The sequence below is a fragment of the Dromiciops gliroides genome, chromosome 5 (assembly GCF_019393635.1).
Source record: "Dromiciops gliroides isolate mDroGli1 chromosome 5, mDroGli1.pri, whole genome shotgun sequence".
In the NCBI taxonomy this organism is placed as follows: domain Eukaryota; kingdom Metazoa; phylum Chordata; class Mammalia; order Microbiotheria; family Microbiotheriidae; genus Dromiciops; species Dromiciops gliroides.
In genome coordinates, this window is record NC_057865.1 from 125,281,746 (window position 1) to 125,306,533 (window position 24,788).

At 37.6% G+C, this 24,788-nt stretch overlaps 1 protein-coding gene across 13 annotated transcripts in view; it reads left to right on the top strand.

Annotated features, from left to right (window-relative positions):
* The window catches only part of CADPS2 (calcium dependent secretion activator 2), a 746,428-nt gene that overhangs the window by 508,264 nt on the left and 213,376 nt on the right, over positions 1–24,788 (top strand). The gene's annotated exons all lie outside the window — the stretch shown is intronic.

Genomic DNA, 24,788 nt, shown 5'->3' on the forward strand with positions numbered 1-24,788 from the left:
GCAGGTAGGTGCAGCAGTGGAAAGAGCACCAGTCCTGGATTCAGAAGGACCTGAGTTCAAATGTGACCTCAGACACTTGACACTTAGTAGCTGTGTGACCCTGGGCAAGTCACTCATTGCCCTGCAAAATAAATAAATAAATAGATAAATGAATGAATGAATAAATAAATAAAATAATTATATTCCTCATCATTTCTTCCTACTCCGTCTTTTACTTTATGCTTTTCCCTCTTTTTTAGTGGTTTCAATCTATTTCTGTCATTCCTATTTTATATTTGATGGTAAAGGGCTCCCTACTAGAATATTACACTGTACCTTGAATTCTTCAAAGGAAAACCACAGTTAGAAAATTAATAAGTAAATGATATATATTTAGTTTATTCAGTAACTGAATTCCATGTCCTATACAAAACTAAATATAAACTCTGTCACGGTATTTGACAATTCATAAACAGAAAGAATTGTTATTGATTGAACACAGAATGAAGCATGCTGCTATTTTTCACTTTTATTTTTTTTCTTTTATTCAAATTTTCTTATACAAAATCACAAATATGGTATAATTGTCCATGTATATAACCTATATCTGATTGCTTACCACCTCAGGGATGGGAAAGGGGAGAGAGGGAAGGAGGGATAAAATTTGGAAGTCAAAACTATAAATAAAAGTTTATCATAAAAAAAGGAAAAAAGCCTTACCATAAGGCAGCAGAAGACCAGTGGACAAGTAGTTGGTAGTTATGAACAGTAACACATTAAGAATAAGAAGTTATGAAGGAGAAATGGACTAGGTTTGGGGAGTTGAGAGGTTAAATAATAGAAAGAAGTATCACTAAGCTCTGCCTCTCCCCAAACCACTCCCCAGCATCTCCAGAGAGATCTAGAAAATGTGCCAGATCAAGTCCTGAATAGGAAATCCAAGAAAAACTCACAGTGAGTCTTTTTTTTTTCCAGTCTACATAATCACAGGGAGAAAATGAGGTCTGTAAAAACTAGGGAAAGGGATCAAGTCAGGAACCATCTCCAGAGAGAGGCTGTACCAGGGCAAAAAAGGGCCCAACCTTGTCAAAGTGCAGGAATAGATGCAAAGTAGCAATGCTGGGGCTTACTATTCCATTCCACATTACGTATTCAATGTGGATTGCTGCTGGGGTGGTGTTTCAGCATAAGAAGTCAGCAGCTATAAGTTGTGTACCAAGCAAAGAGCGTGTTCAAAAGAAGGAAGCAGCTGTATAGTTTTGACTCTAGAACGGAAGGAAGAAAATATAAGATAAAGCAAAAAACAGTTGACCTGAAAAATACATCAAGGAGAGAAAATTTAAGAAACATTAGACTACCCAAAAGCCATGACCAAAAGAAAAAAGGTCTCAAACATCTTATTTCAAGAAATCTTAAAAGAAAATTTCCCAAATTACTTAAAACCAGAGGGCAAAATGGAAATAGAAAGAAAATACTCACAACAGAATCACCAGTCACCTCCTTAAAGAAATGCCAAAATGAAAACTCCCAGGAACATTGTAGCATAAATCCAGAGCTTCCAAAGGTCAAAGAAAAAAATGCTGGAAGAAACCGGAAAAAAAGAATTCAAGTCCTAAGGAGCCATATGCAGAATCACACATGATTCGGCAGCCATTACTATAAAAAAAACAAAGAGCTTGGGATATTATGTTCTGGAACAGAAAGAATATATATGCTTATAGTTGAAAATAACTTATCCAGCAAAACTCAATATAATCCTACAGAGAAAAAAAATGGGTCGTTAATGAAATAGAGGACTTCCAAGAATTCCTGATGAAAAGACCAAAACTGAAAAACTTTGAAATGCAAACACAAGAGTCATAAGAAATACCAAAAAAGTGAACATGAGTGAGCAATCATAATAGATAAAACTAGGGTAAATTGTTTATATTCTAATTTAGGGAGGTGATACATGTGTCCGCAGAAACACTTCATAATCAAGGTTCATAGAGTCTAATTAAAGAGCAAGACTGGGAGCAGTTGTGCTATATTTTTATTATTTAAAAAGAAGAATAGAAAGATAGGGGAAGAGGAATATACTAGGAGTGTCTTGGAAAACATATATCTCATAACTGGGGTGCACAAATAGAAGTGTGTGCATATAAGGAGGAAAGGGGTAGAGGGGAACAGTACATACTTAAATATAACTCTCACTTGGATTGGAAAAAGTTGGGGAAATATGCAATTAGGTACAAAAATACATTTCATTCATGGGGCAGCTAGATGGTGCAGTGGATAGAGCACCGGCCCTGGATTCAGGAGTACCTGAGTTCAAATCCAACCTCAGACACTTAACACTTACTAGCTGTGTGACCCTGGGCAAGTCATTTAACCCCAATTGCCCTGCAAAAAAACAAAAACAAAAACAAAAAAATACATTTCATTCAACAGGGAAATATGAGGGAAAGGGAAGAAGAGAGAAGGAAGAAAAAGGAAGGTATATTAAGGGTGCAATTAATCCTAAACAAAATAAAATCTAAGTCTATCAAAAATATTTATATCAGCTCTTTTTCCAGTGGCAAAGATTTGGAAACTAAGGTGGTTCCTGATAATTGGGGAATGACTGAACAAGTGAATATAAATGTGATGGAATATTATTATAAGAAATGACGAAGGGGGATGGTTTTAGAAAAAAACACCTGGGAAGATTTGTAAGAATTAATGCAGAATGAGGTGAGCAGAACAAGGAGAACTTTTTATAGTGACAGGAATGTAGAAAAGATAAACAACTTTGATGTCTTAGGAACTCTAAGCAATAGAATAACCAACAATGATTCCAGAAGATTCATGATTAAGCATGATACCTATCTCTGTATAGAGAGGTGATCGACTTAGTAGAGGTTGACATTTTTTGGACATGGCCAATGCAAGGACTTGATGTGTATGTGTGTGTCTATATATACACATATACATAAATATACGTTGTATATATGTACGTATATGTTCATATAAATATTGTGTATATATATTATAGCTATTTTATTTTCCTTTCTCATTTAAAAAAGAGGAAAGCTCGGTTTTTGTTGATTAGGAAAAAATAAAACTATTTTTTTTTTTTAGTGAGGCAATTGGGGTTAAGTGACTTGCCCAGGGTCACACAGCTAGTAAGTGTTAAGTGTCTGAGGCCAGATTTGAACTCAGGTACTCCTGACTCCAGGGCCAGTGCTCTATCCACTGCGCCACCTAGCTACCCCAAAACTAATTTTTAAACCCAAGCTTTTATTTGTTAAAAGTAAGGGAAAACAAAATAAACAAACAAACTAGGGGCAGATAGGTGGAGTAGTGGATAAAGCACCAGCCCTGGATTCAGGAGGACCTGAGTTCAAATCTGGCCTCAAACACTTGACATTTCCTGGCTATGTGTGACCCTGGGTAAGTCACTCAACCCTCATTGCCCTGAAAAAAAAATAAACAAACAAACAAAAGTAAGTGAAAACTGATCAACAGCCCAAAAATTCTGTAGATATCCTCACAATGGGAGAGCTTATAAAAGTTGCCCTGGTTGTGTTGGGTGGACTCCATGAATAGGTTCCAAACTTCATCATTGAACGTAATATCTCTATCAACAAAATCAAAATTCAGTTTGAGTAATCACCTCAAAAATAAAGTTTTCTCATTTCTTCTTAAATTTTTGTGCTTTTAAGCTCCCTCAAAGAATTTGTTTTATGAGTCATAAGTAAATGATGATTGGACTATGACTCACTGGTCCCAATTTATCATAAGAAGATAGCATTGGGAACCTCCATGAAATATTCAGGTTGGGACATAGAATTCTGTATAAACTACTGAAGTAGTCATTGGCAATATAATTGCTAGCATTTATATAACACTTTAAAGTTTTCAAAGCATTTTACAAATATTATCTGATTTGATCCTCACAAAAACCCTAGGAGGTAGATGTTATTATTATGCCCATCTTAGAGACGAGGAAACCAAAGCAGACAGAAGTTGTGACATATCCAGGGTTCCACAGCCAGTAAGTGTTTAAGGCAGGATTTGAATTCAGTTCTCATCAACTCCAAATCATGTGTCATTTAACTGACTCTAACCTGATAACCTCAGGCACAAAGCATGACACTGAAGAAATTACCATCATCAAGCCAAGTCAACAAGACCTGAAATAACCAAGGATTGGGCAACTGGGCAAATAAAAGCAATACTAGATTATACACATATACACATACATGCGTACATACATATGTATATATACATATACACATATATAAGTATATATTGAAGGGCTAATTAATGGAGCAACTAAACAGTTTTTTAAAAGATGATAGGAAAGATTGGAATGATAGGAAAATATATGAGAAAGAAGTTAGAGGACTTTGCCCATTATAATAGTTGAAATTTGAAAACAGACCAGGGAGTCTCATATTGTAAAGGATTCTGGTGTGAAAATTCCTTCCCTTATATAGATCAGCAAGTCATTTTTACCTTGCAGCCTTCAACAGTTGCCTGGAAGCACTAAGATATTAAGCAACCTCCCCATTGTCACATAGATAGTATGTCAGAAGTAGGTTTTGAATCCAGACCTCCATAGCTCAAAATCTGGTCTTTTATACCATGCTGCCTCTCATTTGAAATAACAGTGAGTAGTCTCACCTGTGGTCCTTTAGGTGTTTACAGCAAGGGAATTCAACTCTTCCTATTATCTGCTTTATGAAAAGCCTAGATCATCCTTGCGTGATCTTTGAGACAGTACCACATACCCTGTTGGTGCTCAGTAAATTTTAGCAGATGATGAACTCCTGACAAGAAGTCATGAGCTGACATCAGAAATACCTCAGCCTCGATTTTGCAGAAGAACCCATATAATACCCATGAGGTAGATAGAATATCTGAAAAGTGGTACAGGAAAAGCATAACATCAGTGATCATACAAAGGCATTTCTACCTATCAATGGTATCAAAGACCACTTAGAACCAGTCAGAATTGAGAGCCTATGTTGATGGTGTTGGAATGGCAGGGGTCACATCATTCATAGGCAGTCAAGAGAGTAGTGGGAGGAGAGGGAGGGAGGGAGGGAGGGAAAGAGAGAGAGAGAGAGAGAGAGAGAGAGAGAGAGAGAGAGAGAGAGAGAAGTTTAATTTGTAGCCTAGCATTTTTGAAAGAATACATGAAGCCCAGAGAGAAACAAACATTAATGTCTCCACATGTAGTAGACACATTTTTTGGCTGCCAAAAATAAAACACACACAGTGATCTAAAAGTCAGGAATAATAGACTTTTGTATAATCTCTTCATCAGACATTGTTGTACACTCCTTTCCTAGTGTTTATGGGTTTTATTCTGTGATTCAGGAAATGATTTAGTGTTGATGCTCTTCAGAAAAGGAATCAGTTCCTTTTCCTCTCCAATGCCCTTTCTCCCACTCGGTCTCTCAATGAATAATCAGAGTACTTTAACAACAACAACAAGATACTGCTTCAGTGCTGTGTTCCTTGCATAGTAGCATGAAAGCAGTAAAACCAATTTATAAAAGAAAAGAATGACCTAGTCAATAGAACAATTCAAAGCAAATAAAACTCTTTAGGACAATGTCCCAGTAGTCCTTAAACCAGTCATAACTAGCTCACATAAACTGACCTTAGAGGACCAGCTGCCCACACAAAATAGAAGTACCCTTAGAGATGGTATTAACTCCCTTCTCTCTAGAACTAAACATAATACTATTAAACTAAAACATTTAGGGAATTCTGTGAAGGCAAGGTGGAGCAGCTAGGTGGCACAGTGGATAGAGCACTTGGACTGGAATCAAGAAGACTTTATCTCCATTAATTCAAATCTGGCCTCAGACACTTATTAGATGTGTGCCCCTAAGCAAGTCAATTAACCCTGTTTGCCTCAATTTCCTCATCTGTAAAATTAGCTAGAGAAGGAAATGGCAAACCACTACAGTATCTTTGCCAAGAAAACCCGAAATGGGGTCATAAAGAGTTGCACACAAGTGAAATGAAACAATAACAACAAAAATAAAGGCAAAACATCCTAACTTCTGGAAAACAATGGTGCAGGTTTTATTAAGGCTTTTCTTTTACACTTTGTGCTAACTGTCTAACTTCATTAATACTTTCTGCTGGGGAGGGCAGCTAGGTGGCGCAGTGGATAGAGCACTGGCCCTGGATTCAGGAGTACCTGAGTTCAAATCCGGCCTCAGACACTTGACACTAGCTGTGTGACCCTGGGCAAGTCACTTAACCCCCATTGCCCCACAAAAAACAAAACAAAAAAAAAAACCAACAACAACAATACTTTCTGCTGGGTTGCAGGAGGCTTCCAAATGGAATGATCTTGGTTTTATGTTTTCTTCCCTCTTCCCCTCCACCTCTGTTTATTCTGATTTCCTGAAATTAAAAAAAGAAAGAGAAAACACCTGGGGAAATAGGCAAGAGACTAGAATAATGAGAATGTAGTTAGATAATGCAGAATAAATACATTAGAAACTTAAAGAACCAACAGATTCATGGGGCTGTGGGATATTGTCAGGTACAAAATACTTAAAGGTTTGATTTCAACCTATTCACCAGACTCTGACAGTCATCAGTGTGCAACTGGACATTGCAACAGATATGTTGATTAGTACAAACCACAGTAATCATCTAGTTCAAGCACAGGTAGGACTCAAAGATTTTGACAAGAGCCCCACAAAGGTTGGCAATTCCTTTTCAGGTTCAGATTTGCTCACACAGCAGAATTCTCCTCCAAGCTAGCTAACTACCTTGTATTTTTTATATGTTATATATGTGAATTTTGTCTCACCAATTGAATGGAAATTCCTTAAAAGCAGGAACTGTTTCATCTTTTTGTCCTTGTATCACCAATGCCTACCAATGCCTGGACTATAGGAAGGTGTTTAATAAGTGATTGCGGGTTGATTTGATTGATATTAACCTAAGGGCCTTCCAAATGATCGAATTAAAGCAAAATTTCAAAAAAATTCTCATTGGAAGGTTGCAAGTTCTTGATCGTATCTTTCCTAATTGAACTATTAAAACTTCTCACCATAAGGAGGAAGTGGGTATTTTTCTTTTCTATTTACATTGAACAATGGCCAGCTTCCTAAACTAATCTTGAAAATTAACCCGATTTTGAAAGACACACAGGCCAAAGCAGGCAAAGTAATGAGAAATCCCATGAATGGTGGTCACAAGCCATCTGAGTCTTCAATAACTAATAGAAAGGCAAGGATAGGCAGCAGAGGCAAAACATTTTAGCTACTTCTTTTTTCTTTACCCCATGACCTCATCTACCTCTTCTTTGAGACATTTGCATTCACTAGCAATGTTTGGAATGTACAAGATACCAACAAGTAGATGCGCCTTCTAAATGATATAACCTAACAGTTATGTTAATGCATAGACAATAGATATAATTGTATTTCTCACATCTTCTTCCCTATTCACTACTACTACTATACCTCATTTTATGCTGACTCAGCTTCCTTAATCCCACCCCCACCCCCCCACCCCCGTCTTAATTCCTAGCAGAATCTTCTTTCCTTTGGGCTTATGTAATATGAATTTGGCATGATTCAGCAAATATTTATTAATCATATTCTATGGACATTACTGAAACATAGGAAAATACTAACTAATTGGAGAAAGCCTATACTCTCATTACTGAAAAAAGGCAATATATGCATATATAAGGGTATTCTTGATGAAAATTGGGAAGGGTATAAGCAAAATTTGACAAAAAATAGTATACAGCAGGCCAGATACCAGTACTTACACAATTGTCTCGAAAGGCACAACATATTGAAAATCCAACTGTAATTACTGTTTGTCAACTACGCAAAGGCCTTTGATTCAACAGAGCAAAATGTCATCTTCTAAACCTTCTTTCAACAAGCTGGCCTCAGTTTCCTCATCTCTAAAATGACATGGAGGAGGAAATGGGAAACCACTCTAGTATCTTTGCCAACAAAACCCCAAAAGGGACAGAAAGAGCTGGACATGACTGAAAACAATAAACCACAACAACATAACATAAAACAGGTAGGTATTTGCTTGCCAAAAGTGTTTGCCACCATCCTGGAGGATGTCTATACCAGAGTATAAACCAAAGAGGAATTCCTTAAGATCATGAGAAATTCATCTGTTTTGAGGTGATATTTTGTTGATTACATCAAGCCCTGGAACAGAACCTTCTAAACGATATCCACAATCTCTCAAAAGAGTGAGATCTTGCTGTCTATATAAAAATCAGCTGAATGAAAGATTCCTATTATCCTGACTGTTATACTTTTGAATTGGATAGTCCACAGAACTGGTCTATCAGTATAGTATACATACATCTTGACCAAACAGCAAGCAAACAAACTGGCATGCCCAGAATTGAAGGGAAAGCGGATTATTTGCATTTGGGAAACTGTAGTATGTTTCCCAAATTTTCCCCTAAAACCACCCCCCAAAATTATCTTTTTAAAAATCAGTATTCTCCTAATGATATCTTATAACTGAGAATAATGGAAGATCTGAATTTCCTGGGAGCCAAAATTAAGGGTCCCCCAAAAAGACAATGGGAAGATGCATGATAGATAAAAATAGGCTGTTGAGTATTACCAGCATTTTGAAAGTCCCATAAAAATGTCCCCAGAGAACTGTAGTATCACAGATGTAAAATTGCAAGGGACTTTGGAAACTATTTAGTCCAATGCCTTCTTTTTAGAGATAAATAAACTGAAGCCAGGGTTGGGTTAAGTGACTAGCCCAAGGTCACACAGGTAGGAAATAGCAGATTCTAACTCAAGTCCAGAAGCAATGCTCTTTCCATCATACCATGATCAGAAAAGGAAGCAGTCCAGTCATGTAGCGAGAATAAAATGAAAATTCCACATCATGTCAGTAGAACTACAGGAAGGCTTCTAGCACTTAGGGTGAAGGCCCTGTGGAAGATTGACAATAGAACATGGAGAAGAGTCAGGATGAAAAGGGAGAGATAGGTTATGATCTACACTTTTTGGACCAGCACTGTTGTTTGAAGATTGTACATGCTAATGATGATGAATTTAACATCTATATAGTACTTTAAGTTATGCAAAGTGATTTACATAGGTATTGCCCATTTGCCCTTTCATATGTAGCAGTTTGGCCATTAAAGGGGAAGAGTTGTCAACTGTTAAATAACATGTTTGTAAGTGTCTTTCATAGATGAAAAATGCAATAACTAAAAGGATAGAAAAAGGCAAAAACAGTCACTCCCCTCAGGGAGCTCACAATCCAATGGACGAGGCAACGTGCAGACAATTATTTTGAAACAAGCTATGTACAGGATAAACTTGAGATGATCTCAAGGGGGAGGCATTAGCATGAAGGGAGTCCAAGAAAGGCTTCTTGCAGAAAGGGAAATTTATTTCTTTTGGGGGGGAGGCAATGAGGGTTAAGTGACTTGCCCAGGGTCACACAGCTAGTAAGTGTCAAGTGTCTGAGGCTGGATTTGAACTCAGGTTCTCCTGAATCCAGGACCAGTGCTCTATCTACTGCACCACCTAGCTTCCCCTTAGAAAGGGAAATTTTATCTGAGAAAGAAACCAAAAGGAGGTGAAGATCAAGAGAGAGAGTTTCAAGCATAACGTATAACCAGTGAAAATGCAGTTAGGAGATGGAGTATCTTTTGTGAAGAACAGCAAAGAGATCAGTGTCACTAGACTGAATGGAGGGAGGAAGGTATAAAAATAATGCAAAGGTATGGAGGGGTAGGTTTTTGAAGGGTGTTAAAAGCCAAACAGAAAGATGTAAATTTGATCCTGGAGATATAGTGGAGAGAGCATGTGAGTCCCAACATGTAAAGAAAGGACTCCCCACTTGTAACAAGAGGGGCCTCCGTGTATAATGAGGCCCATGAGTAAAGAGAATTTGACTGTCATTGTGTGGCTTGAAGGGAGTCAGAAGAGACATCTCTAGCCTCTTTTCCCTCAACCCTTCTCCGAGGGAGATTTTAATTCATGTCAAGAGGGGAAGGAGGAAGTTGAAGCCAGAGACCATAACTGTTATCCTCTGAGGAAACATGTATTGGGCTACAAGTATATCTCTTCCCCAAGGGGTATGATCGAGATCAATGTAGCTTTTGTTTGCTTTGTCATTTTAGGGAAAAGGGGGACTCCAAGCTCTATGTCCAAGGCTTAACCCCTTTCTCACCAAATACCAGATCCACGATGACATAGCAAATAGTAAAGAAACCCATTGATGTATATCATAGCCAAACAGAAATCAGAGAAGCTATACATAGGAGAATACAGAATGAATGAGCACTCCCATTCAGAGTAAGAAATTCAGCTCATGGGGCAGCTAGGTAGAACAGTGGATAGAGCACTGGCCATGGATTCAGGAGGACCTGAGTTCAAATCCAGCCTTAGACTCTTGACACTAGCTATGTGACCTTGAGCAAGTCACTTAACCCTCATTGCCCTGCAAAAACAAACTTTTTTTTTTTAATATTTAAAAAAGAAAAAAAAGGAAATTCAGCTCATCCTAGAGAGAATATCCTAGATATCACCCAAGGGGAAACTCTTCCTCACAGTCTGTCTTGTAGCAAGTTGAGAATAGGGACATGATGGAGACTAGTAGCTCCTTTCATATCTTCCTAGAGTGTTTTCTTTCAGCAATCTGAAGTGGGACTGGCCTCTTTCCATCTTCTCTCTCAAAGCTAGAAGACAGAAGCACTCTGAGTCCGCAAAAGGACTAGTGTCTAAAACGACTAGAAAGCGTCATGTGAAGGCAGGAGCTCTCTTACCACTCACCAATTCTGATTCTCCTCAATAAGGAGAAAGGGCCATACCAGTTGGCTTTGGGACAGGGGTCACATTAGTTTATTAAAAATTGTTAACGTACATGTGTAAATCTTCCAAAGGCACATAGTAAGTACTTAATAAAGGCTTATAGGATTGCCTTGACTCTCCCTATTAGAATGTTAGCACTACATCATCCTACAGTTCCTTCCAATTGATTAAATACATTCACTTCCAAGTTTAAAAAAGGTACATGTGCAAAGAAAGTTTTCAGATGGGATGTGAGCAGTTTTCAACAGAAAATTAACTGTGGCATAAATATAAAGGCTCAAATCCTCTTGTAAATGTCAGATTCAAGTTTTATTTTATGCAAATAATTTCATTGTTTAAGAAAATGGGAAATTTTTTTACTTATTAAAAAATAAAAAACTGAGTGTGAAAAAAAATCACAATTTTTGAGGATGCAGAATATGATAGAAGACTGTTTTGAAAGCTAATTAATCATTGAAGCTGTAGAGAGCATTGTGGTCCTTCATCTCATTTGTGCAAATCTTTTGAGACTTGTTTCTAAAACTCAAAAAAATTCATCTAACTATTTGGAGGCTGAAAAGTGATTAAATAAGGACTGTTGATTTCATAAGGGAAACTTGGTGAGTTTTGGCATTATAAGTGAAAGGTGAGTCATTGTGCACCATTAGGCTCTGATTTAAGCTATTGAAAGGTGGGAGGGTGAAGCAGAGAAGTGATGAAGAGTTTGAAGCCCATATCAGGAGAGGAAAGACTCAGTAGAAGATTGAAAAGCAAATTTTTAGGAGCTGTTTTAAAATTAAAAAACAAACAGCAGAAGCAGTCAGCTGAGAAGAAGGCTTTGACTGCTAGTTCCTGATTGGCTGAATAATGACTAAAGCTCTTTGGAAGACAGCCCCATTTCCAGTGCCACTCAGAGCTTTAAAGAGATGAAATCTTTCAGAAATGTCTGGTCTTATTTGCTTCCCCCTCAAGTTTGAAAGAGAAAAGGGGAAATGGGTTGACAGCTTTACTGTATAAAAAGAAGTACTAAGATCTAATTGGACAATGGAGAATCCTGGTGAGTGAAGAACAGGTTGGACTGGTTTGACTTGACCATGGCCATTTTAACTTATTTTTCTATAGAATCTTTGCTACATTCTGTTTGGGTGTTGCAGCATCCTGGTGAGTGAATAACTGGTTTGAATTGGACTGTATTTCCTAGGGAGAGCCCAGTTTGATGAGTTTTGCATTGACTTGGCTAGCCAAAGGGAACTGCTATCTAAGTTTAGAAGTCACATTTTTTTTTCAGTGCCCTTTTTAGGGTGATTGTGAGTTGAAAGATTTTATAAATGCTTCATCAGTTCAAAAATAGAAAGAAAATAAAATTGCCTACCCAGAGAGCATTTAGGAGGACCAGCATGCAAGCAGTTACCAGAATAAGCTTCCTATGGTGCCAGTGTTTCTGAATGGAGCAATGACATCAGGGCTGCCGTCCAGGATTAGGTGTTACTCTTCCCTTCACATATGATTTTTATTCACCCAAGTGCTTCCCTGTCAGGTTTCTGTTTATTCTCACTCTCTCCCACAGACACTGAGTGCATTTGTAGAAGTGTGAGATCCAGGTTTACATATCAATTGTGAATTTTTTTTAGTATTCCTGAACTTATTTTAATATAATAGTATTTGTCATATTTTTGTTGTTTCTTTTTGTCTAATTGCTAAGTAAATGGTTATGTTTAAGATCTAAAAGTACTGTTATGAATGTCTTGTTTGTGTGAATGACAGTGCACTAGTCGGGGCCTAAGAGCTAAAGTGCTGAATAAGGAGAGTATATTCCCCTACAACAAGCTCAGGACCCTGAGAGGATTAAAGTGTAATCACATGGTGGTGCTCTTTCTCTGGGAACCTAGGCTTGCCATTTTGAGAACAGGTTGAAGTGATCAAGCCAGCCCAAGAAATGAGTAGGTTTCTACCTGCCCATTGTGAAAGGTGTGTGTTACTACAATGAATATAAACATCCCACCCACAGGTATTACCTATATATTATTTCATTTAATCCTCCTAACAGTCCTATTACTATTTTCATTTTACAGGTGAGAAAACTGAGGCTGAGGGATTAAGTGGCTTGCACTAAATTACATAGGTAGTAAGTATATAATGCAGGATTCATACTTAGGTCTGACTCCAAGGCTACTGTGCCACCGGCAGATCTGTGTTCAAAAACAGATCCTGTGAAAAATTGCAGTATGTGTGAGGCACTGTGCTAGGCACTGAAGATATAAAGATGGGTATGATAAAGATCTTGCTCTCACAGTGTAAGAGGAAAAGGGTATATGGCCATGGTCCCCCACTGTCCCTCCACATACTCCTTTCCACTGCATGACATTAAGGTATATGAAGTCACCTATGTACCTCTAAGCAGCATGTCCTAAGTCATTCAAATACAAGTGGGAGGTGAATCCAGAGCCAGGAGACAAGGTACAGATTTTGGGAGTACCCCAGCATATTCTTCTATTCCAACAATGCAGCCTTAGCTATCCTCAAGGGTGAGGTGAGAGTGGGGAGAGGTAAGATACCTTCTAGAATTAGTCATTGGAGATCTAGGAAACCTTCCATAATTAGGAAGTCCCAATCCAAAATATATTTAAAAAGAGTAAAAATAGATAATCTCCACTTCAGACTAATTCACCACCTTGAAGCTTCAATATGATGGCTTAAGGGATAAGGAACCAGAGCTATCATTAAAAGATGCAAATGCAAGAATGAAGGGAAGTCACATTTTAAAATGTGCAGCCTTTAAAAAGGAAGGACCTTTGCTAATAAACATTTTTAAGGTTAGTGAAGGACAGAGCAGTGGTTTGAAAAGTACCACTTTTCCTTTTGAAAAATTTCAATTACTTGCTTCTATTTAAATAGGCCTTTTGTAGTTTCTTTAAATTTGTAGGTAAACAGTCATGTTTTCCTCTTGTTGGGGTTTTATTTAGTCATCATTACTTCTATTACCTTAATTGGGTGACAGTAGTATCTAAAGAATCTGGGAGCTTGCATCCCACTGTTACCAGGGAAACACCATCAGTATCTTCAGTTACAGTGTAGTTAGTCCATAGGTTAACTGTTATAGTTTTTGTCAGATTTGTGATTCATTGTTCCAGGCTATATCTCCATAGCTTGTTTTTATTGTTTTCCTCTTACCATTTCTAAAAAAATTTTAAATGAATTTTGACATTTTATTTTTACCAGTGAGACTTTAAAAACATTGCTCATAAACTTTCATTTAAAATTCATTCACGGGGCAGCTACTTGGCACAATGGATAGAGCACCGGCCCTGGAGTCAGGAGTACCTGAGCTCAAATCCGGCCTCAGACACTTAACACTTACTAGCTGTGTGACCCTGGGAAGTCACTTAACCCCAATTGCCTCACTAAAAAAAAAAAAATTCATTCACCTTTTTTGTTTTGTTTTGCTTTTGTTTTTAGTGAGGCAATTGGGGTTAAGTGACTTCCCAGGGTCACACAGCTAGTAAATGTTAAGTGTCTGAGGCCGGATTTGAGCTCAGGTACTCCTGACTCCAGGGCTGGTGCTCTATCCACTGTGCCACCTAGCTGCCCCATCATTCACCTTTTTTAAGAAATAAAAGTCATCATGCATTTAAATCATACGTAAGAATCACAGAATGGCAAAATTGTTTTGTACATAACTCACCAACCTAACAGACTCTAAAGAAGGAACTATTATTAACTACTCGGTAGCAATTGAAGGTGAGATTAAAATGAGAGAGCCTCCATGCCTAAGGAAATTTAGTTGATATGGGCATAAAACTAGTTGTACCTCCATTCCCTGCAAGGCAAGGAAGCTGACCAAGGTAGTGGAAGGGAGAAGACCAAAGATTGAAGATGGAAATATGAGAAAATGGACTACAAATAGAGGAAAAGTGCTAAAAAACAAAAAGTCCAAAGAAGATGAGTAAACTGTAAACCTAACCCCATAATGATACACCAACAGTGAGATTTAAAAACAGAAAGAAAAAATAGTAAAAATGGTTTAAATGATCATAATATATTGTATCAGTACTATGCTATGAAGAAAAACAAGCCAAAAAACCCAGCGGGGAAAAAAAAAGAATTTTAATATTCCCAAGGGAATATAGAATGACTATAAGCAACTCTAGTATATTTCAAGAAAGAAATAAAACCATTTGAAGAAAATATTACGTTCTGGGTCATATGAGCCAAAATGTCTCCCATACGAGACATTTCCTCTGACCCCCCCCCCCGCCCCGTAATTTCTCAACCCTCTCTAAAACAGAAACTATACACCACAGATAGGGCAACCAGAATCCAAAAGAAAGATTAAAAACCAGCAACTGATGCCCACTGACCCTGAAATCACTCAGCACCCCTCCCCAACTTCCCACGCTACTGTCCACACTAGCATACCCAAGAATGGAAAACAGGCTTATATCAAAACCCACCCCTACTCCCCAGTGCCTCTCCATCTTTCCAGTGCTATGGAGCCCTGGCTTCAGGCTGGAGAATTTTTTTCAGGTCTCAAAAACCAGTTTAGCCGTAGCCTCTCAGGAGAAAAAGCCTTTCGTGGGTGGCAACCCAGAAGCACCAAGGAAAAGCTGGCTCTGAACTGCTGGTGCTGGACCAAAGAACTAAGGAATGAATGGAAAGGAACAGGGCACCAGGACAGGACACTGTGTGTGAGGAGCTATGCAACACTCCACCAAGCCTGATGGAAGAGGATAGCATCTAGCTGGGGCCAGTTCTGTCCACCCAAAAGTCAATTGGGGCAGAGACTTAGGGTGATGAATTACCCAGTGTTGAAGGAGGCTGAGGCCACAGTTGGAGGAGAGGGAGTCATTAGTGAATAATAAGGAAAAAATGAGGGGGTGGGAAGAGACTAAAAGTACCAAAGATTCTGAAAATGAGAAATCTTAAACATGAACAGGTAAATACACAATAAAAATAGTAACAACAGAAGAAGATATTACCTCTAGATCCGGTAAATGAGTTCTAGCATCTATGAATTAAATACTGTAAAATGAAGGAAAATAATCTAACACTTGAAAACATCATGGAACCAAAGCATAATATTCCTGAGTCACCTAAAAGAGAAATGAAAATTATGAGTGTAAAATGTTTGTCCTACGCAATAAAAATATTAAGCAGAATAGAAAAACTTGAATCTGCAATGGCCAACCTCATCAAAGAAACAAAACAAAAAAGAACAATAGATTGGGGATTTAAATGCACATAACTAAAGGACAACCTAGAAGAGAAATAAATAACCTTAAAAGAGAATATGCTCATAATGCAAGCAAAATCTACTGAACTCAAAAAGACATGATAAACAGAGACAACGTAAGCATCATTGGTCTCCCTGAAGAACACATCAGGACGAGAAAACTTTAACACCATAATCAAGAAAAAAATAGAATTGTCCCAGAGTTCTAAACATAGAAAATGAAATTCCAATCGAAAAAATTCACAGATTGTCTCCAGAAGAAAACCTGAGGCTACAAAATCCAAGACACACAGGGGTAAAATTTAACAATTCAATTTAGAACCAATTTCTGCAAGACATCAGGAGAAAAACATTCAAACATAAAGGAAAAGTCATTCAAATGATGCAATACTATTCCACACCTACTAGAAAAAGAAGTAGGAAATGGAAAAATGTGTTCCAAAGAGCAGTGGAGCTCAAAATGCAACCTAGGGTGACCTATCTTACAAATTTGAGCCTAACTATATAGGACAATAAATGGACATTCAATAATTTTTAAATAATTTGAAATATTTTTAGAAAGAAAGCCAGAACTGAAGAGATCAGTTGCTTCTCAAGCACCCCAAATAATAGGAATGCAAGAGGAATGGAGAAATGCAAATAACAACAGGAATACTACTAAGAGATTTGTGGAAATCTGGTAAAGGTAGCAGTGAATAAGAATACGGGGGATGTTATGGATAGAACCTGGTGGTGTCCTTCCTACAAGTAACACTCTGTGTACTTTGTGGGATTATATTCTACTAGGAGAGGGTACGTGAAAAGGAAGAGGAGAACAAGGGATAGAGAAGAATGAGAAATGCACTGGGTCAAAGTAAGGGCTAGCAATAAGGGGTCTCAGAAAAAAGAAGGGCATACAGGAGAGTGGGTAAGGAGGACAGGTTAGAAAATTGAGAAGGGGAGTAAAGGGAGGAAGCCTTACTTTGGATACAGTAGGTAGTTCCACTAATGAGTACTCTTGCGGGTGAATGGAGATGAGGACATTACACTAGATGATATTTAGAGGATTTGATGCCTGAGAAGTCTACTAATCCTGGGAGGCAAGAGAGGTGGAACCCCTGGGGACAGCTGCTACCTAGAGAAGTAAGAGAGCATGGAGACAGGGATATTTCCAGAAAAAAAAATGTAGGGGAAATAAAGTCTATGAGAGAGAGTACGGATCAGAGCCAAGTGGGACTGGGGGAGGTGCCCTACCATTGGGCAGTGTCAGAAAAGACATTGCAAAAATAGGCATTGTTCTGAGAGTGTAGCATAATGGAAAAGAGAAATCCAAGGGGTAAGCCCTAGAAGTTAGTGGCAGAAAGTGCCTAGATGGCAGAGCCTTCCAATACCTTGGAAGCTTTGACAGCATGAAGAATACAAAAGGGGAAAAAAAAAAAGACTGCACAATTATATAATTATGGGGTCATGAATCAGAGAATGAGAGTCAGGAATAAGTTGAGAGGATAGATAATGAAAAAATGAAAGCAATCCTTTTGGGAAATAGGTGCAAAAAATGAAATTTAAAAATACTATTCAACAAAACTAGCTAAAGAGGAAGAAAGGGGAAATCTACCTGAAAGGGAAAACAGAGGTGGAATAAATATATAACCAGATAAAAGCAAGAGAAAGAGGAACTAATAAACAAATAAGAAGAGGGAATCAGGGAAGAGGGGAAGCCAGTGGGAACAGGGCCACCTTAAAAAAAGATTGAAGTATCTGAAGGAATATAATTACTTTACAAAAAAGAAACAATTTTAGATGAAAATACAAAACTAGCTATATAGCTTTAAATGTAAATGGATTAAACAGTCCAATAAAATAAAAAATAGTGACACATTGGATAAGAAAACAGAACCATACAATATGTTGCTTATAAGAAATACATTTTTAAAAAAACGAAGACATAACCCTAACCCTAATAAATAAAACTGAGGGGATGAGAAAATTTTTTTTTACAATGTATGAAGTGAATCCAAAAAAATCAGATACTGCCATCATGCTATCAGATAAGGCAAAAACAAACATTCAAAAAATAAAAAGGAAAAACAAGGAAACTATATCACGCTAAAACCAATATTAGTAATAAAATTATATGTTCCAAATGCCTTAGCATTCAAATTCATAAAAGAAGATAGTAGGATGAGATTTAAGTGAAACAAATTTCTATTTAGACAGACAACAAAATAGACAATTTAAGATACCCAACAAATGATAGAGATTATAAGAAACAAAATAAACAATCTTAATTATGAAAATTAAAAGCTTTTAAAGAAATAAAATCAACATACCAGGCCAAGAAGAGAAATTGTCATTTGGGAAATACATCTGGGTATCATATATCTCAGATTATCCAAGTTTTATTGGGAGTCAGCATGAATATATAAGACCAAAAGCTATTCCATAATAGATAGAGGCTATAAACAAACAGTTCTCAAAAGAATTACTAGGTATTTATTAACCATCATATGAAAGAATGATCTCAAATCTCTAACACTAAGAGAAATGCACATGAAAATAACACTGAAGTGGGGGCAGCTAGGTGGTGCAGTACATAAAGCACCAGCCCTAGAGTCAGGAGGACCTGAGTTCAAATCCGGTCTCAGACACTTGACATTTACTAGCTGTGTGACCTTGGGCAAGTCACTTAACTCACATTGCCCAACCAAAAACAAAAAAAAACAAAACAAAAATAATAACACTGAAGTTTCAATTCATAGCTAGGAAGCTAGCAGATGTGACAAAAGATGACAATAACCAATATTGGGGTGGGAAAAAGAATTGTGGAAAACCGGGCACTCTGAATAATAACTAGGTCTTTTATAGCATGTTAAGTTTTGCAAAGTGCTAAGAATATGTTATCTCATTATTCCCATTTTACAGATAAGTAAATTGAGGTAGAAAGGTTAAATGATTTGCCTAGGGTAACACAGCTAGTAAATGTTCTGGATCATATTTAAACTAAGGTCTCTGTGACTCCAATTCTACCACTCTTACCCACAAAGCCACCTGTCTTAAATTAATTAGTCCAACAATTTGGTATTACACTGATGTTCAAATTTACTAGGACAATGTGGAATAATTGAATTTATTGACACAATAAAATACAACCTTTTGTATCTTTAAAAATTGAAATATCTGGGGGCAGAGCCAAGAAGGTAGAGGAAAGGCATTAAACGCACAGAGCTCCTAATACAGTAACCCCAAAAATAGCAATAAAAGAACCCCTGGAGCAGAAAAACCCACAAAAATATGAGCTGAGAATATTTTCCAGCTATAGATAGATTAAAGGCGGCCATGCTGGGCTGCGAGTAAAGTCCAACCCCGGGATTGTGCCAACAGAGACCCCAGGTATGCCGTACCAGAGGAACTTAAACCCCAAGCCTCTGAATTAGCTGCAGCACCAGCATCTTCTGGAACTGAGCTTGCAGTTGGGTGAGAGGGCTGAAAGGCTGGCCATGGGGGAAAGTACAGGGGTATCAGCCAGATCTAGGGAGGAATTAAACTGTCCCACCCCAGTGGGGAACCAGGAAGAAATCCTGAGCTGCAGGAAGCCCAGGTGGAGGAGAGGCGCAGGCTCATTGAAGCCAAAAACCACCACAGAGCTCTGCTGGATGGTTAACTAGCAAGTTGGTTTGAGGTTATCTTCAGACCAGAGAACAGGCCAGGCGATGAGAAAAACCTGCCCACCCTCAAACCAAAACATCTGGGACCCTCTAAAGCTGGGGACAGTAGTGTAGCCTAGAAGCAAGGCCCCCAGTGGGAAACTAACAGTCAAGTAAAAGATGAGCAAGCAAAGAAAGTTCAGAATTATAGAAAGTTTCTTCAGCAACAAGGAAGATCAAGGTGCACCCTCAGAAGAGGAAAACAACCTCAGGGCACCTACATCCAAAGCTTCCAAGAAAAATATGAACTGGTCTCAGGCCATGGAAGCTCTCAAAAGGGACTTTGAATACAAAGTAGGAGAGATAGAAGGAATATGTAGAGAGAGGGAGGAAAGAATGGAAAGAGAAATGAGAGCAAGGCAGGAGAGTCATGAGAAAAGTCAACAGTTTGAAAAGTTCAATGGAAAAGAAGATAAAAAAAGCTGTCTGATGAAAATAATTGCCTAAGAATTAGGATTGAACAAATGGAAGATAGTGACTTTATGAGAAACCAAGACACAGTAAAGCAAATCCAATTGAATGAAAAAAATAGAGGGCAATGTAAAATATCTCCTTGGGAAAACAGCTGACCTGGAAAATAAATCCAGGAGAGATAATTTGAAAAGCATTGGACTACCTGAAAAGCATGACAAAATAAGAACTTAGACACCATCCTCCAAGAGATTGTGAGGGAAAATTGCCCTGATATTCTAGAGGCAGAAGCTAATATAGAAATTGAAAGAATCCACTGATCACCTCCTGAAAGAGATCCCAGAAAGAAAACCTCCAGGAATATTATAGCCAAATTCCAGAACTCTTAGGTCAAGGAGAAAAAATTGCAAGCAGCTAGAAAAAAGGAATTCAAATACTGTGGAGCTCCAAAAAGAATAAAACAAAATTTAGCAGCATCTACATTAAAGGACTGGAGGGCATGGAATATGATATTCCAGAGGGCAAATTAACTGGGACTATAGCCAAGAATCATGTACCCAGAAAAACTGAGTATAATCTTTCAGAGCAAAATATGGGACTTCGATGAAAAAGAAGACTTTCAGGAATTTGTGATGAAAAGACCTGAATTGAATAGAAAATTTGACTTTCAAATACAAGACCCTGGAGAATCATGAAATGGTAAACAGGAAAAAGAAACCACAAGGGACATTAAAAGGTTAAATTGTTTATATTCATACATGAGAAAATAATGCTTCCAACGCATAAGAACTATTTCAGTAAGGAATACACAGAGGACATAGGTCTGAACTGAATATGAAGGGATGGTATTTGTAAAGCATTAATTTTTTGTGTATCCTTGTTCTTTGTGGAGCAAACAGGGTGGGTTGTCTTATGTCTGGGGCCGGATTTGGGCTCTGGGCCTCCTGGGCCCAGGGCTAGAACTTTGTTCACTGTGCTACCTAGCTAACCCATGATGACATCTTTAAAAAAGGGTTGAGGTTTAGGAGGAATAGACTGGGGGAGGGGGAAGGGGAAAGGTAGCTCACATGAAGGAAACAAGAAAAAAGCTTATGGAGGGGAGGGGAAGAGGAGGAAGGAGTGGGGGAGTGAGTGAACCTTACTATCATCAGAATTGGCTCAAAGAGGGAATAACATACATATCCAAGCAGGTATAGTAATATATATTTTTCCCTGAGGAAAAATGGGAGGGGAAGGAGATGGGGGGTGGGGGAGAAGGAAGGAAGGGAAGTTTGGGGGAGGAAGCTGAAAAAAAGCAAAGGTGAAGATGTTCTGCATAACAGCACATATATGACATATATTGAATTGCTTGATTTCATAGGGAGAGTTGAAGAAGGAGGAAGGAAGAAAACTTTAGAAAACAAAATTAGCTCAAAGACCTTAACCTCATCAGAGTGGACTCAAGGAGGGAATAACACACACACCCAATTGGGAGGAGTAATCTATTTAACCCTACAGGAAAGTAGTAGGGGAAGAGGATGAGGAGGGAAGGGTGAATGAAGGGAGGGTAGAGTGTGGGAGGGACAGTCAGTAACAAAACACTTTTGAGCAGGAATAGGACAAAATAAGATAGAAAATAGAGTAAATATCATTGGAAGGGAATAGGATGGAGGGAAATAGTTACGATGATTGACTACAGTGTCGAAACATATGGTACCTACTCTGCTGGGCTATTTGTGAAGAAAATTCTTTGTCAAGTTTAAGGTACTATATAAAAGTTATGGTGAACAGGATGCTATCAGAAAAACCTGTAAAGACCCCCATGAACTGAAGCATAGTGAAATGTACTGTATACAAAATAACAGCATTAGTGTAAGATGATCTTCTGGGAATAATGTGGTTATTTTCAGCAAGGCAATGATCCAATATACCTCTGAAGAACTTATGAAAATTGCAATACACCTACAGAGAAAGAAATGATGGTATCTGAAAACAGACTGAAACACATTTTTTTTGACAATTCCTTAATCTGAAGTTTTGTTTTTATCTCTATTCTCTCACAACCTAGCTAATGTAGAGTTGTTTTCCATGACTACTCATGTATAATTTATATTGAATTGTTTGAGTTCTTGGGGTGGGGGGTGGGAAGAGAGGGAGGAAGAGATGTTGGAACACAAAGTTGTTTTTAAAAAATTGATGTCAAAATTTACTTTTACATGTAATTTGGAAAATAAAATTCTTTTAAAAAAGCTTAGCAGAGTGGCTGGCACTCTGTAATAATAAGTACTATATAAGTAGTAAATATAGAGTAATTAATATATCCTAGTACTATATATAATAGTAATACATATAACATGATAGCAAGTCATATGTAATAGTAAATGCTATGTAAATGGTAGCTATTATTATTCAAGAAATATTTATTTAGTATTTACCATATGCAAGTACTGTACCTCCTCCTCCTTCTTGGAGAGGGTAGAAGGTGGACATAAAAGACCTCCTCCAGAAGAGCCATCATTCATCATTTCCCTATGCCAGGTATCCTCGCATTGCTTCTACCCCACCCCACCCCCACCTTTTCAGATTCTTTTAATGTGCAGTCTTCCTTCATTAGATTGTGAGCTTCTTGAAGGCAAGGGCAATCTTTTGCCTTTCTTTGTATCCTCAGCACTTAGCACAGTGCCTAGCACACTGTACCTGCTTAATAAATTATTAACTGACTGACTAAATATTAGGAATAAAAATACAAAAATGAAAAAAATATATTTAAAAAATTGCAATATATGTCTTTTGCTAATCATATGTTTTACATGATTTGCTATTGAGTTCATCAGATTTTGACACATTCATTAATTCTTTGTCATAGAACTGCCCTTTTATCACATTTGATATTAAATATACCTTTGATATTTGATATTAAATATTTTTCCAAGTCTAAACTTTATCATAGCCCATAACTTTTATTGAAGATCAATAAAGGACCTGTATCTCCATCTCATGAATAAAGTATTTAACCTTTTATTTGACATCTATCAAGGTCTTGTTGTAACATTACATCTGTGTTTTCTGAAAGTTCAGGAAAATTCTACTTCTTGGCATATTAATATACTTCTGAAATTATATATTTCATCCCTGGGGACAAGACTGTTAGTTCTACTGCACATTAAAAATCCCCAAAACTTTTTTGGAGAATTAATGTTATATAGTATAATAAAGATGCCCCTATGTTAGAAGCTTACCTTAACTTCTTTTGACAATGGTTTTGGTATGCCTTGATTGGAGGTGTAGGGGGAATAAATATGTTTCATCAGTAAAAATTGCCTTTTACCAATCTTAAGTACTCCAGTCTTAATATCATCTTGCCTATAACAAGTATTTTTTCTTCATAGCAGTGGTTATCAGCTCTTTTTCCTCTCCCTCTCCCTGTCTCTCTCAGTCTCTGTCTCTCTCTGTCTCTGTCTTTCCCCCCTCATTGTTCTTCCAAATTCAAGAACCATATGCCATACTGGAGAATAATCAACAACACCCTCTCCAGGTTTTCTATAGATCGTTTAGGCTGTTTCATAACAATACTTTGTCAGGTCCTGGTATTCTTTTTCAATTTTGACTATACTTTCCTTTGCCCTTTAAAACAAAGGATCCTGCCTTATTGTTTGAGAGATTCTTAAAATATCTGACTTCCTCACACCAACCACCATTGTAGTAGCTCTAACACCATTATGAACAACAATTTTTGTGTGTTTCCTTGGAATAAGAGTTTATTCTTAAAAGTCAGAGAATTTAAAACAATTAAAAACAACATTAAAATATGTGTATAACTACAATACAAATACAATATTCAGCTGACAGAGAACTAACTAAAGGCGGGAAAACCAATTCAATCTGGTTTCTTATGGTTAAGGACTGACGTTCTGAGTTACGTTTGTGTCTGAAGCATATATAAGTGACCATTGCTATCACAAAATGAAAACAGCAAAAATTTTACTAGTCCACAGTAATTCATACACTATTGTATCTAGAAAATAAAATGTGTACACCCTTTGACCCAAGGATCCTGTTGTTAAACAAATACATACCACTTAGAGGTCAAGGGAAGAAAACGAAAGGGTTATATATACCAAAATATTCATAGCCATACCTTTTTGTGGTAGTAAATATGACACCAACTACCCTGGCCCCCACTGCCTGAAGACCAAGTATTTTGCATTTCCCCTCTCCCTTAGAATTACTTGGTACCCTTAAGGGATTTAGGATATCTAAGGATAAATGGCTCCAGACCCCAGCCGTGGTTTTCTCTCCATTTTAAGGTTGGATCCTTTTGCCCCAGTTCCATTTAACCACTGATAATCAGATTACCTTTTACAGAGGAATATTTATTTCAAAATGTGTGATAACAAATATACCAATTTATTCCCCCAATACAAGGAGCTTAATCTCCTTTCTATAGCACTTCCATCTCTGGGGAGGAAAAGGGATTACCTTAGTTCATAAGGTGGCTCGATTCATATAGAGGAAGTCCAGAACCCCTCCTGAGCTGGTTTCTTAGGGCTTCTCTTCCTGATTTGTTGACTGCAAATTCTACCTGGAAAACTGGTTTCAAGGTTACCATGGCTCAAACTCCTAATCCAGTAATCTACCAGTACCTAAAACTGAGGACAAAGATGAAAATGGAAGGCACAGGATTTAAATGACAGACAGAGA